The 16,163-nt window shown below is 38.1% G+C and overlaps 4 non-coding genes across 4 annotated transcripts; all 4 read left to right on the top strand.

The window, feature by feature from the left end:
• Nucleotides 1-1,243: 1,243 nt before the first annotated feature.
• On the top strand, nt 1,244-1,459 carry LOC141377722 (small nucleolar RNA U3). The gene has a single exon (XR_012390284.1). It is a non-coding gene; the product is annotated as a small nucleolar RNA U3 (small nucleolar RNA).
• Nucleotides 1,460-3,744: 2,285 nt separating this feature from the next.
• Nucleotides 3,745-3,958, top strand: LOC141377717 (small nucleolar RNA U3). The gene has a single exon (XR_012390279.1). It is a non-coding gene; the product is annotated as a small nucleolar RNA U3 (small nucleolar RNA).
• A 2,277-nt stretch (nt 3,959-6,235) lies between these two features.
• LOC137487646 (small nucleolar RNA U3) lies at nt 6,236-6,451 on the top strand. The gene has a single exon (XR_011006295.1). It is a non-coding gene; the product is annotated as a small nucleolar RNA U3 (small nucleolar RNA).
• Nucleotides 6,452-14,038: 7,587 nt separating this feature from the next.
• On the top strand, nt 14,039-14,254 carry LOC141377707 (small nucleolar RNA U3). The gene has a single exon (XR_012390269.1). It is a non-coding gene; the product is annotated as a small nucleolar RNA U3 (small nucleolar RNA).
• The last annotated feature ends 1,909 nt before the right edge of the window (nt 14,255-16,163 follow it).

Below are 16,163 nucleotides of genomic sequence, written 5' to 3'. Positions count from 1 at the left end.
ACATCATCAGCAGCACGTGTGCTATGATGAATAAAAGCTTAGCTGCTGGCTCGAGACAGAGCAAAATACAAATAGAGCAACACAGAGACAGTGCAGAATACAACAACATACAACAGCACACTTCCAAAAAACAGGACAATGTAAAATTGGCAGTGTTGACAGCGATATGTACAATGAATAGGTGTACCCATAGCTGAAGACAGTATTGTTTCAAGTATGGATTGGTTAAAGTGCAGTGCATGCTACATATTGATGGTGTGCACTGAGGGGTATGGAAGAGTCTGTGTGAGGTGTGTTAAGTGTTCAACGGCCTTATGGTCTGAGGGAAGAAGCCTTCCTTCAGTCGGCTGGTGCGTGACCGGATTCTGCGGAACCGTCTGCCTGAAGGCAAGAAGAGAGAAAAGTCTATGGCTTGGGTGGATAGAGTCGTTGATGATTCTCTTGGCTTTCCTCATGCACTGCGTGGTGTAGATGTTCTGGAGGGAGGGAGGCTCAACTCCTACTACGCATCCAGCAGTTCGCACAATCCAATGCAGGCCTTTGCGATTGCCGCTGGTGCTGTTACCATACCAGGTGGTGATACAGCCAGTCAGGATGCTCTCCACAATCCAGGTGTAGAACGTGCGGAGAATATGGGGGCTCATTCCAAATCTCTTGAAACGCCCGAGGAAGAAGAGACGTTGTTGTGCCTTTCTCAGCACGGAGTTTGTGTGAGCAGTCCATGTCAAATCCTCAACGATGTGGAGTCCAAGAAACTTGAAAGTGCTGACTCTCTCTACTGGCGTCCCGTCGATGGCGATAAGAGTGTGTGCTTTCTTCTATCTCCTGAAATCCACCACCAGCTTCTTGGTTTTCCTGACACCGCTGCGTCAGAGTGTGCACCTCCTCTCTGTAGGTCGTCTCATCATTATTGGCGGTAAGGCCCACCACCAAAGAAAAAGAAAAGAAAGAAAAAAAACACAGAGAAGAGGGTACATAATTATCAAATTACATACAAATAGATTACGCACAATTTACCAACTTTAGTTATTAACAAGAGTTATTAAATGCATTTTTACAGCTGCATGTGTTCAAAGTGTTCACATATTTTAAGCGTACATCATTTTTAAAGACAAAAAACGTTGCAGGTGTTACTTTTCTAATCACTGTTTCGTGCATGTGAGTGAGTGCTTGTGTTGAAGTAACCGTCACTAAGACCGTGAGGGTCGGAAGCGACTCCAGCTCCTTCTGCAGTTGGGAAGTTAAGACTATACTTTCAGGGATCATTTCTATAGTTCTTAACTAGGAAATGTGTTTCTAAAGTGATGAGTCTCCCAAACCTCGATGATGATTCTTGATACTCTTTTCTTAGCGTGAATCAGATGCAGAGAGATGATTCAATTCATGTGTTCTGGATCATTGATGAATATTCCTCGTTGTGGCTCACAACAGAGGAGGAAAAGAGTATGAGCAGAGTGGCTCAAGATAAAATTGTTAATATCAGACTGAATCATCTAAGAATGCTCTTCAATAAGTCTTGTCGACAGTGCTAGCAAGGCTGGATATCGTGTTGCTTGAGAAAGCATGATCTATGTTGAATTTGACAACTAAAGCTCTGCTGTTCTTGACAAAGGAACTGCGATGTAGGTGTAGATTTTAACAACGTGCATCTAGATTGTATATGCCAAAAATGTTACTGCATAGAGTAAAAATAAACTTAAGTCTACGATTTAACCACTAGAATGTTAATCCAAGAATGTTTACTGAAGGAAAATCTATTGGTAGAAAACGAACCAAAAGTTGAGATTAATATGACGTGAATAAAAGCAGCAAAGGGAAAATAGAAATACATATTTCGTGGAAACCACATCCTAAAGAAATATCACATTAAACAAAACATTATTATTATGGTAGTGATGGGTGAAAATAGCCTTTCAAAGCTTCGAAACAAACCCATGAGCTGTCTGCACAGCTAGTATTCTTCAGCATATGATAAACTTTCGGTAAAAGTGGTCCGATCACACCGAACGCGATTTTACATTCCAAAATCGCACCACGCTGCCTTTTTTTTTTTTTTTTTTTTTTGTCGTTGGCAGAAAAAAAGTGTGGTACTGACAAAAGTGGCAACTGTAACACATCTTTAAAATCTTCCAAAAGTCGAGAACCTAAATGTCGCTTTTAGAAAAACTGAACACTATATATTAAATCCAATAACAATTGCTTTGTTTTTTCAAAATCCTCCGATATGTCATGCTAACCTGTTGTGAGGATTTAACTGCCATCATTTGTGTGGAAATGATAAAGCATGTATAAAAATGCTAACAAAAATAAGCAATTTTACGTTTTTACTATTATTATTGTTATTTTTTTTTACTAAGAAGAACCAGCATGTACACTTTTCTTATACAACTAAATTACTTGACATTTCTTAACAACAATGGAATAAATAAGTAAAACAAATAAAGAAAAATAAATCAAATCACATTTATTGTCACATCATCAGCAGCACGTGTGCTATGATGAATAAAAGCTTAGCTGCTGGCTCGAGACAGAGCAAAATACAAATAGAGCAACACAGAGACAGTGCAGAATACAACAACATACAACAGCACACTTCCAAAAAACAGGACAATGTAAAATTGGCAGTGTTGACAGCGATATGTACAATGAATAGGTGTACCCATAGCTGAAGACAGTATTGTTTCAAGTATGGATTGGTTAAAGTGTAGTGCATGCTACATATTGATGGTGTGCACTGAGGGGTATGGAAGAGTCTGTGTGAGGTGTGTTAAGTGTTCAACGGCCTTATGGTCTGAGGGAAGAAGCCTTCCTTCAGTCGGCTGATGCGTGACCGGATTCTGCGGAACCATCTGCCTGAAGGCAGCAGAGAGAAAAGTCTATGGCTTGGGTGGATAGAGTCGCTGATGATTCTCTTGGCTTTCCTCATGCACTGCGTGGTGTAGATGTTCTGGAGGGAGGGAGGGAGGCTCAACTCCTACTACGCATCCAGCAGTTCGCACAATCCAATGCAGGCCTTTGCGATTGCCGCTGGTGCTGTTACCATACCAGGTGGTGATACAGCTAGTCAGGATGCTCTCCACAATCCAGGTGTAGAACGTGCGGAGAATATGGGGGCTCATTCCAAATCTCTTGAAACGCCCGAGGAAGAAGAGGCGTTGTTGTGCCTTTCTCAGCACGGAGTTTGTGTGAGCAGTCCATGTCAAATCCTCAGCGATGTGGAGTCCAAGATACTTGAAAGTGCTGACTCTCTCTACTGGTGTCTCGTTGATGGCGATAAGAGTGTGTGCTTTCTTCTATCTCCTGAAATCCACCACCAGCTTCTTGGTTTTGCTGGTGTTGAGCGAGAGGTGGTTTTCCTGACACCTCTGCGTCAGAGTGTGCACCTCCTCTCTGTAGGTCGTCTCATCATTATTGGCGGTAAGGCCCACCACCAAAGAAAAAGAAAAGAAAGAAAAAAAACACAGAGAAGAGGGTACATAATTATCAAATGACATACAAATAGATTACGCACAATTTACCAACTTTAGTTATTAACAAGAGTTATTAAATGCATTTTTACAGCTGCATGTGTTCAAAGTGTTCACATATTTTAAGCGTACATCATTTTTAAAGACAAAAAACGTTGCAGGTGTTACTTTTCTAATCACTGTTTTGTGCATGTGAGTGAGTGCTTGTGTTGAAGTAACCGTCACTAAGACCGTGAGGGTCGGAAGTGACTACAGCTCCTTCTGCAGTTGGGAAGTTAAGGCTATACTTTCAGGGATCATTTCTATAGTTCTTAACTAGGAAATGTGTTTCTAAAGTGATGAGTCTCCCAAACCACGATGATGATTCTTGATACTCTTTTCTTAGCATGAATCAGATGCAGAGAGATGATTCAATTCATGTGCTCTGGATCATTGATGAATGTTCCTCGTTGTGTCACAACAGAGGAGGAAAAGAGTATGAGCAGAGTGGCTCAAGATAAAATTGTTAATATCAGACTGAATCATCTAAGAATGCTCTTCAATAAGTCTTGTCGACGGTGCTAGCAAGGCTGGATATCGTGTTGCTTGAGAAAGCATGATCTATGTTGAATTTGAAAACTAAAGCTCTGCTGTTCTTGACAAAGGAACTGCGATGTAGGTGTAGATTTTAACAACGTGCATCTAGATTGTGTATGCCAAAAATGTTACTGCATAGAGTAAAAATAAACTTAAGTCTACGATTTAACCACTAGAATGTTAATCCAAGAATATTTACTGAAGGAAAATCTATTGGTAGAAAACGAACCAAAAGTTGAGATTAATATGACGTGAATAAAAGCAGCAAAGGGAAAATAGAAATACATATTTCGTGGAAACCACATCCTAAAGAAATATCACATTAAACAAAACATTATTATTATGGTAGTGATGGGTGAAAATAGCCTTTCAAAGCTTCGAAACAAACCCATGAGCTATCTGCACAGCTAGTATTCTTCAGCATATGATAAACTTTCGGTAAAAGTGGTCCGATCACACCGAACGCCATTTTACATTCCAAAATCGAACCACGCTGCCTTTTTTTTTTTTTTTTTTGTCGTTGGCAGAAAAAAAGTGTGGTACTGACAAAAGTGGCAACTGTAACACATCTTCAAAATCTTCCAAAAGTCGAGAACCTAAATGTCGCTTTTAGAAATACTGAACACTATATATTAAATCCAATAACAATTGCTTTGTTTTTTCAAAATCCTCCGATATGTCATGCTAACTTGTGAGGATTTAACTGCCATTATTTGTGTGGAAATGATAAAGCATGTATAAAAATGCTAACAAAAATAAGCAATTTTACGTTTTTACTATTATTATTATTTTTTTTTTACTAAGAAGAACCAGCATGTACACTTTTCTTATACAACTAAATTACTTGACATTTCTTAACAACAATGGAATAAATAAGTAAAACAAATAAAGAAAAATAAATCAAATCACATTTATTGTCACATCATCAGCAGCACGTGTGCTATGATGAATAAAAGCTTAGCTGCTGGCTCGAGACAGAGCAAAATACAAATAGAGCAACACAGAGACAGTGCAGAATACAACAACATACAACAGCACACTTCCAAAAAACAGGACAATGTAAAATTGGCAGTGTTGACAGCGATATGTACAACGAATAGGTGTACCCATAGCTGAAGACAGTATTGTTTCAAGTATGGATTGGTTAAAGTGCAGTGCATGCTACATATTGATGGTGTGCACTGAGGGGTATGGAAGAGTCTGTGTGAGGTGTGTTAAGTGTTCAACGGCCTTATGGTCTGAGGGAAGAAGCCTTCCTTCAGTCGGCTGGTGCGTGACCGGATTCTGCGGAACCGTCTGCCTGAAGGCAAGAAGAGAGAAAAGTCTATGGCTTGGGTGGATAGAGTCGTTGATGATTCTCTTGGCTTTCCTCATGCACTGCGTGGTGTAGATGTTCTGGAGGGAGGGAGGGAGGCTCAACTCCTACTACGCATCCAGCAGTTCGCACAATCCAATGCAGGCCTTTGCGATTGCCGCTGGTGCTGTTAACATACCAGGTGGTGATACAGCTAGTCAGGATGCTCTCCACAATCCAGGTGTAGAACGTGCGGAGAATATGGGGGCTCATTCCAAATCTCTTGAAACGCCCGAGGAAGAAGAGGCGTTGTTGTGCCTTTCTCAGCACGGAGTTTGTGTGAGCAGTCCATGTCAAATCCTCAGCGATGTGGATTCCAAGAAACTTGAAAGTGCTGACTCTCTCTACTGGCGTCCCGTTGATGGCGATATGAGTGTGTGCTTTCTTCTATCTCCTGAAATACACCACCAGCTTCTTGGTTTTGCTGGTGTTGAGCGAGAGGTGGTTTTCCTGACACCGCTGCGTCAGAGTGTGCACCTCCTCTCTGTAGGTCGTCTCATCAATATTGGCGGTAAGGCCCACCACCAAAGAAAAAGAAAAGAAAGAAAAAAAACACAGAGAAGAGGGTACATAATTATCAAATTACATACAAATAGATTACGCACAATTTACCAACTTTAGTTATTAACAAGAGTTATTAAATGCATTTTTACAGCTGCATGTGTTCAAAGTGTTCACATATTTTAAGCGTACATCATTTTTAAAGACAAAAAACGTTGCAGGTGTTACTTTTCTAATCACTGTTTCGTGCATGTGAGTGAGTGCTTGTGTTGAAGTAACCGTCACTAAGACCGTGAGGGTCGGAAGCGACTCCAGCTCCTTCTGCAGTTGGGAAGTTAAGACTATACTTTCAGGGATCATTTCTATAGTTCTTAACTAGGAAATGTGTTTCTAAAGTGATGAGTCTCCCAAACCACGATGATGATTCTTGATGCTCTTTTCTTAGCGTGAATCAGATGCAGAGAGATGATTCAATTCATGTGCTCTGGATCATTGATGAATGTTCCTCGTTGTGTCTCACAACAGAGGAGGAAAAGAGTATGAGCAGAGTGGCTCAAGATAAAATTGTTAATATCAGACTGAATCATCTAAGAATGCTCTTCAATAGGTCTTGTCGACGGTGCTAGCAAGGCTGGATATCGTATTGCTTGAGAAAGCATGATCTATATTGAATTTGATAACTAAAGCTCTGCTGTTCTTGACAAAGGAACTGCGATGTAGGTGTAGATTTTAACAACGTGCATCTAGATTGTGTATGCCAAAAATGTTACTGCATAGAGTAAAAATAAACTTAAGTCTACGATTCAACCACTAGAATGTTAATCCAAGAATATTTACTGAAGGAAAATCTATTGGTAGAAAACTAACCAAAAGTTGAGATTAATATGACGTGAATAAAAGCAGCAAAGGGAAAATAGAAATACATATTTCGTGGAAACCACATCCTAAAGAAATATCACATTAAACAAAACATTATTATTATGGTAGTGATGGGTGAAAATAGCCTTTCAAAGCTTCGAAACAAACCCATGAGCTATCTGCACAGCTAGTATTCTTCAGCATATGATAAACTTTCGGTAAAAGTAGTCCGATCACACCGAACGCCATTTTACATTCCAAAATCGCACCACGCTGCCTTTTTTTTTTTTTTTTTTTTTTGTCGTTGGCAGAAAAAAAGTGTGGTACTGACAAAAGTGGCAACTGTAACACATCTTCAAAATCTTCCAAAAGTCGAGAACCTAAATGTCGCTTTTAGAAAAACTGAACACTATATATTAAATCCAATAACAATTGCTTTGTTTTTTCAAAATCCTCCGATATGTCATGCTAACTTGTTGTGAGGATTTAACTGCCATCATTTGTGTGGAAATGATAAAGCATGTATAAAAATGCTAACAAAAATAAGCAATTTTACGTTTTTACTATTATTATTATTTTTTTTTTTACTAAGAAGAACCAGCATGTACACTTTTCTTATACAACTAAATTCCTTGACATTTCTTAACAACAATGGAATAAATAAGTAAAACAAATAAAGAAAACTAAATCAAATCACATTTATTGTCACATCATCAGCAGCACGTGTGCTATGATGAATAAAAGCTTAGCTGCTGGCTCGAGGCAGAGCAAAATACAAATAGAGCAACACAGAGACAGTGCAGAATACAACAACATACAACAGCACACTTCCAAAAAACAGGACAATGTAAAATTGGCAGTGTTGACAGCGATATGTACAATGAATAGGTGTACCCATAGCTGAAGACAGTATTGTTTCAAGTATGGATTGGTTAAAGTGTAGTGCATGCTACATATTGATGGTGTGCACTGAGGGGTATGGAAGAGTTTGTGTGAGGTGTGTTAAGTGTTCAACGGCCTTATGGTCTGAGGGAAGAAGCCTTCCTTCAGTCGGCTGGTGCGTGACCGGATTCTGCGGAACCGTCTGCCTGAAGGCAGCAGAGAGAAAAGTCTATGGCTTGGGTGGATAGAGTCGCTGATGATTCTCTTGGCTTTCCTCATGCACTGCGTGGTGTAGATGTTCTGGAGGGATGGAGGGAGGCTCAACTCCTACTACACATCCAGCAGTTCGCACAATCCAATGCAGGCCTTTGCGATTGCCGCTGGTGCTGTTACCATACCAGGTGGTGATACAGCCAGTCAGGATGCTCTCCACAATCCAGGTGTAGAACGTGCGGAGAATATGGGGGCTCATTCCAAATCTCTTGAAACGCCCGAGGAAGAAGAGGCGTTGTTGTGCCTTTCTCAGCACGGAGTTTGTGTGAGCAGTCCATGTCAAATCCTCAGCGATGTGGAGTCTTCTTCTTCTTCTTCTTTTTCGTTTAATGGCGGGTGGCAAACCAGCTTGAGGTGCATTACCGCCACCTACTGTGTTGGAGTGTGAGACTTCAATGAGTGGAAGGCTTATTACTTATTCTCTAAAAAAAAAAATAATAATAAAATAAAATAAAATAAAAAATACCTATTTTAAACCCTTTCATAGTAAATTATTAATAATAAACAATATTCATAATAAAAATCTAAATAAAACTAACTAAATAACCAAAATATAATTCTTTCCGATTAAATCCTGTAAAACAAACCTGTACTCCTCAAGAATTTTAGCAGATAATCATATACCTTTGTTTCTTTCTGAGCATTTTTAAAAATGTTAGTGATTGTAATGTCTGTCATGTCCAAATCTCTTAGTTTTATTTTAAACTGGTCCCTCTCTCTTCTATATTTTGTGCACTTGATTAATACATGTTCTATGGTTTCGATCTGTCCACAATGTCTGCAGCATTCTGTTTCCCTTTTCCCTATCTTGAATAGTGAATTGTTTAAATTGGAATGACCTATACGAAGTCTGGATATGACTGTGTCTTCCTTCCTGTTCCCATATACTTTCCTTTCTTTCCCCACTTTATTTTGTATATTATACAGATGTCTTCCTTTTGATTCTGAATCCCAGTCCTCTTGCCAAAGATTATTTACTGATTTATTTATAATATATTTTATTTCTGTTTTAGATAGCGGGATCTCAATATCCACCTCATCTTTCCCCAATGCTGTTTTTGCCATCTTATCTACTATTTCATTTCCTTCTACTCCTACATGAGCAGGGATCCATAAAAATTTTACTGTTACTCCTATTTGGTTTATTTTATTTATGTTTTGAAATATTTCATTTAGTAGATCCTGTCGTGTTTCTGAGGTCCCCATATTCAAACAATGTAGTGCTGAGTATGAATCAGAGCACACCACTACTCTTGATGGCTGATTTTGTTCCACCCACTGTATTGCCATTGATATTGCCATTAATTCTGTTGAGAAAACTGATATATGATTACTTAACCTCACTGAAACATTTTGTTTATTGTTAGGAATATATAGAGCTGCTGCTGTATAACCATTGTCTGGATTTTTAGACCCATCTGTATATATTTGTGTATAATTTAAATATTTTTGTTTTAGATATCGTCTTACTATATTATCTTTAGACAGACTCCTGTTCTTATCCTTAATTATACTGTGTATCTGTAAATCAACTTGTGGCACTTGAAACATCCAGTGAGGTGTATCTGGTATAGTTAATGTAGGTCCTATTTTTATTTGATCCAATCCTAATTTCCTGGCCTCCAATTCTGCATTCCACCCGAAACTCCTGTTCTTGCTATATTCATGTTCCCAACAGTTTTTGATTATTGCTTTTACTGGGTGTGTATCTGCATGCCCTCTTATAGTGCTCCAATATGCCATTTTCAGCTTAAGTGTTCTATACTTTATTGGTTGTTCTGCCATTTCCACCTGAATCGCTGGAATGGGCGATGTTCGAAATGCTCCACTTCCTATTCTTAATGCTTGATTTTGAATAACACTAATTTTTTGTAGCTGAGATTTAGATGCTGAGCAATATACTATACTGCCATAATCTAAAATTGGCCTTATCATAGCACAGTATATTCTTTTTAATGCATTTCTGGTAGCACCCCACTCTACTCCTGCCAAACATCTTAGAATATTTAATCGTTTTTTGCATTTATCTTGTATTTTCTTTATATGGGTTGTAAATGTAAGTTTTGAGTCTATCCATACTCCTAGGAACCTGATTTCTTGAACCTGCTCTAACTCTTGCCCATATAGATTTATTATGATATTTGGGGATTTCCTTTTTTTTGAGAAACACATCACTTTGGTTTTTTCTACAGACAGTTTAAAGCTCCATTTATTTACCCAATTTTCCACTTCATTAACTGCTTTTTGCATTTTTTCTTTAACATATTCTACGTTTCTTCCCCTTTTCCACAAAGCACCGTCATCTGCATATAAAGACTTGCCTATATCTTGTCCAACCGTTTCAAATATATCATTAATCATAATGTTAAATAATACCGGGCTGCATACACTACCCTGTGGGGTCCCATTATCTATAGAATGTATGCTAGAATAACTTGTTCCTACCCTTACCTGAATAGTTCTGTTAAACAAAAAGTCCATAATCCAATTGTACATTTTTCCTTTGATTCCCATATTATCTAATTTAATTAATACTCCTTCTTTCCAAAGCATATCATATGCCTTTTCGATATCGAAGAATATCCCTATTAACACCTCCTTATTCATCATTGCTTTCCTAATTTCAGATTCTAAACATAAAACTGGATCCATTGTACTTCGTCCTTTTCTAAATCCACTCTGATAATGATTTAAAAGATTTTTACTTTCTAACACATAATTTAGCCGAGATACTATTAACTTCTCCATTATCTTACATAAATTGGATGTCAACGCAATTGGTCTATAATTTGTTGCTACTGTATTCTCTTTGCCCGGTTTTCCAATTGGAATTATCACTCCATGTTTCCAAGTCATAGGAAGTTTTCCCACTTCCCATATTTTATTGAAGAGCTTTAGAAGTCTAATTAGTGATGTATCTGAAAGATGTTTTATCATTTCATAACAAATTTCATCTTTACCTGGAGATGTACATTTTAAATTCTGTATTACCTGCTTCAGTTCATGTATAGTAAAATCTGCATCCAATGTGTCCCCAGTTGGTAATTTTTGTGTTAATACATTTGGATTTTCTTTTATGATTTGTTCCCTTTTTATTCTCATACTGTCTGATAAGTTATTATTACTGTGAACCTTAACAAATACTTCTACCAACTCCTCTGCTTTTTCTTCATTGGTCATTATGTATTTACCTTCTTTTATTAAAGCTGGAATATTTTTATTTATTTGCTTTCCACCCATTTTCTTGATCATATTCCACATATCATTTATATCTATATCTGTGCCAATTTCATCACAGAATTTTCTCCAATAATTTCTTTTTGTTGTCCTTATTACCTTCCTTACTTCTGCTTGGGTTCTCCTATACTTTATAAAGTCGTCAAAAGAGTATGTCTTTTTAACTTTTTTTAAAGCTTTATTCCTGATTTTAATTACCTCATTACATTTTTCTGTCCACCATGGTACAGCCTTTTTAATTTTCCCCCCTTTATTTCTCCCTATAACCTCTTGTGCTGCACTACATAAAACTGCATTAATTTTGTTATTTGTATCTTCTATTTCCTCAAAGTTAAATTTTGTACTAAGCATTTTATTTTCACAAATCTCTTTAAATTTTTCCCAATTAGCACCTTTAAATCTCCATCTTGTCATTTTCTCCTCATGACATTCATCTACTTCTACCCCTATTGAACATTTTATAGGATAATGATCACTCCCTAAAGTACTATGATATAAGACTTCCCATTCACATTGCCTTGCTAAGTTATTGGATACTATTGTTAAATCTATGACTGAATTTCTTCCTCTTAATACATCCACTCTTGTTATTTTTCCATCATTTAAACATACTAACTCATTGGAATCTAATATTTCTTCTATTACCTGCCCATTTTGATCATTATTTACACATCCCCACAAGGTACTATGTGCATTAAAATCTCCGCACCATATTATGTTATCATGTCCCTCTATTCCTATATTTTTAGTTAGATCGATATTCAATCTCTTACAGGGGTTGTAGAAATTTATCACTCTTATGTTACGATTTTCTGCCCTTACATCTATTACTATTGATTCATATTCCTCGTTTACTTTTATCTCCCTGTATGCAACCCCTGCCTTAACTAAAGTAAGCACTCCTCCCCCATTTCCTTTTTTCCTATCTTTTCTTACTATTTCGTATCCTTGAACCACATAATTTAAATTGGGTTTTAGCCAAGATTCTTGTACACATATTACATGTGGTTTTATCTTAAAATCATCTATCCATTTTTTAAATTCTAATCCATTTGATATCAGACTTCTTGCATTCCACTGCAAGATTAAAAACACCATTATACTTCTCCACATGATGACTGAGAGATTGCTACATTCGTCTTTAGTTTCTCATTTATCTGTTCAACTGTTATTCCTACAACATTCAAGTACTTTTCCGCTGCTCTTAGAATTATTCTTGTTCTTTCTGTTCTACTTTCAGTTTGGGCCGAGCAATTTACCACTTCTACCATAAAGGTCAAAAATTCCATCTTATTTTGAATATTCATGGAATTATCTATTTCTTGAACCAAACACTCTTTTCTCATTTTTGTGTCTACAACCTTAACTTCTGTTTCTTTCTTTTCTTCCGTCTTAACCTTCTTGATGGCTTCTGCATATGTTATTCCTTCAGAGATCTTAACATTCTGAACTTTTACAGCACTTTTCCTCACCTGACAACCTCCATATCCCGCGCTATGTTCTCCCCCACAATTACAGCATTTTGGTTTCACACCTTCTTCACATTTTCCGTAGTCATGTTCCCCTCCACATTTTGCACATCGTTGTTTTCCTTTGCACACTACTGCAACATGTCCAAATTTTTGGCACTTGTAACACCTTAGCGGGGGGGGGATGAACAGTCTTACTGCATAGCTCATTAATCCAACATACACTCTTTCCGGCAGTTTCTCCTCGTCAAAGTGTATCATTATCGACAGACTGTCACTTCTCTCATTATTTCGGGTTATTTTTAGTCTCCTTGCATCTATCACTTTTGCTCCCGTAATGCTTTTCTTAATTGTTTCTACAGCTATATTTGTTGGTATTCCCGTAATGACTCCTCTCGTCCATTTCTTTTCTCCCATTATTTGACTAGTGACTTTTTGTCCTAATATAGACTTTAACCCTAAAGCAACTTTTTGTTGTTTGCTATCTTTACAGAAAATGATCATTTTCCCATCTCTCAGCATTTTTGCACTTTCTATGTTTCCAACTGTTTCTTTTAAAGATTTTGTCAGTTTCAAAGGATTCAAATTACTTGCGTCCCCTGACAAAAATTTCACCATTATTTTATACTCCTGCTTTATTTTGCTCACCTGGTGACATTCTCTCTCACTCTCTGTTCCTGAAGTCTGGCTCCAATCTTTTCTCCTTTTTCGCTTTTCTACTAAAGTCCACTTGCTACTTGTTTTTCTTTCATCTTCCCCGCCATCTAATTCATCCTCCATATCCAACTCACTTCCGGATTCTACTTCCCTTCCGCCCATCTTGGTCTCATTCACAACTCAGTGTTGCCACCCGCCGGTCTCCTCCGCTCCGGTCATTTCGGTTGCCCGCGATGTGGAGTCCAAGATACTTGAAAGTGCTGACTCTCTCTACTGGTGTCTCGTTGATGGCGATAAGAGTGTGTGCTTTCTTCTATCTCCTGAAATCCACCACCAGCTTCTTGGTTTTGCTGGTGTTGAGCGAGAGGTGGTTTTCCTGACACCTCTGCGTCAGAGTGTGCACCTCCTCTCTGTAGGTCGTCTCATCATTATTGGCGGTAAGGCCCACCACCAAAGAAAAAGAAAAGAAAGAAAAAAAACACAGAGAAGAGGGTACATAATTATCAAATGACATACAAATACATTACGCACAATTTACCAACTTTAGTTATTAACAAGAGTTATTAAATGCATTTTTACAGCTGCATGTGTTCAAAGTGTTCACATATTTTAAGCGTACATCATTTTTAAAGACAAAAAACGTTGCAGGTGTTACTTTTCTAATCACTGTTTTGTGCATGTGAGTGAGTGCTTGTGTTGAAGTAACCGTCACTAAGACCGTGAGGGTCGGAAGCGACTACAGCTCCTTCTGCAGTTGGGAAGTTAAGACTATACTTTCAGGGATCATTTCTATAGTTCTTAACTAGGAAATGTGTTTCTAAAGTGATGAGTCTCCCAAACCACGATGATGATTCTTGATACTCTTTTCTTAGCATGAATCAGATGCAGAGAGATGATTCAATTCATGTGCTCTGGATCATTGATGAATGTTCCTCGTTGTGTCTCACAACAGAGGAGGAAAAGAGTATGAGCAGAGTGGCTCAAGATAAAATTATTAATATCAGACTGAATCATCTAAGAATGCTCTTCAATAAGTCTTGTCGACGGTGCCAGCAAGGCTGGATATCGTGTTGCTTGAGAAAGCATGATCTATGTTGAATTTGAAAACTAAAGCTCTGCTGTTCTTGGCAAAGGAACTGCGATGTAGGTGTAGATTTTAACAACGTGCATCTAGATTGTGTATGCCAAAAATGTTACTGCATAGAGTAAAAATAAACTTAAGTCTACGATTTAACCACTAGAATGTTAATCCAAGAATATTTACTGAAGGAAAATCTATTGGTAGAAAACGAACCAAAAGTTGAGATTAATATGACGTGAATAAAAGCAGCAAAGGGAAAATAGAAATACATATTTCGTGGAAACCACATCCTAAAGAAATATCACATTAAACAAAACATTATTATTATGGTAGTGATGGGTGAAAATAGCCTTTCAAAGCTTCGAAACAAACCCATGAGCTATCTGCACAGCTAGTATTCTTCAGCATATGATAAACTTTCGGTAAAAGTGGTCCGATCACACCGAACGCCATTTTACATTCCAAAATCGAACCAAGCTGCCTTTTTTTTTTTTTTTTTTTGTCGTTGGCAGAAAAAAAGTGTGGTACTGACAAAAGTGGCAACTGTAACACATCTTCAAAATCTTCCAAAAGTCGAGAACCTAAATGTCGCTTTTAGAAATACTGAACACTATATATTAAATCCAATAACAATTGCTTTGTTTTTTCAAAATCCTCCGATATGTCATGCTAACTTGTGAGGATTTAACTGCCATCATTTGTGTGGAAATGATAAAGCATGTATAAAAATGCTAACAAAAATAAGCAATTTTACGTTTTTACTATTATTATTATTTTTTTTTACTAAGAAGAACCAGCATGTACACTTTTCTTATACAACTAAATTACTTGACATTTCTTAACAACAATGGAATAAATAAGTAAAACAAATAAAGAAAAATAAATCAAATCACATTTATTGTCACATCATCAGCAGCACGTGTGCTATGATGAATAAAAGCTTAGCTGCTGGCTCGAGACAGAGCAAAATACAAATAGAGCAACACAGAGACAGTGCAGAATACAACAACATACAACAGCACACTTCCAAAAAACAGGACAATGTAAAATTGGCAGTGTTGACAGCGATATGTACAACGAATAGGTGTACCCATAGCTGAAGACAGTATTGTTTCAAGTATGGATTGGTTAAAGTGTAGTGCATGCTACATATTGATGGTGTGCACTGAGGGGTATGGAAGAGTCTGTGTGAGGTGTGTTAAGTGTTCAACGGCCTTATGGTCTGAGGGAAGAAGCCTTCCTTCAGTCGGCTGGTGCGTGACCGGATTCTGCGGAACCGTCTGCCTGAAGGCAGCAGAGAGAAAAGTCTATGGCTTGGGTGGATAGAGTCGCTGATGATTCTCTTGGCTTTCCTCATGCACTGCGTGGTGTAGATGTTCTGGAGGGAGGGAGGGAGGCTCAACTCCTACTACGCATCCAGCAGTTCGCACAATCCAATGCAGGCCTTTGCGATTGCCGCTGGTGCTGTTAACATACCAGGTGGTGATACAGCTAGTCAGGATGCTCTCCACAATCCAGGTGTAGAACGTGCGGAGAATATGGGGGCTCATTCCAAATCTCTTGAAACGCCCGAGGAAGAAGAGGCGTTGTTGTGCCTTTCTCAGCACGGAGTTTGTGTGAGCAGTCCATGTCAAATCCTCAGCGATGTGGATTCCAAGAAACTTGAAAGTGCTGACTCTCTCTACTGGCGTCCCGTTGATGGCGATATGAGTGTGTGCTTTCTTCTATTTCCTGAAATACACCACCAGCTTCTTGGTTTTGCTGGTGTTGAGCAAGAGGTGGTTTTCCTGACACCGCTGCGTCAGAGT

This window comes from Danio rerio, chromosome 14 (assembly GCF_049306965.1).
Source record: "Danio rerio strain Tuebingen ecotype United States chromosome 14, GRCz12tu, whole genome shotgun sequence".
In the NCBI taxonomy this organism is placed as follows: domain Eukaryota; kingdom Metazoa; phylum Chordata; class Actinopteri; order Cypriniformes; family Danionidae; genus Danio; species Danio rerio.
Note: the sequence above shows the minus strand (reverse complement) of the source record. Positions and strands in the feature narration are given on the sequence as shown.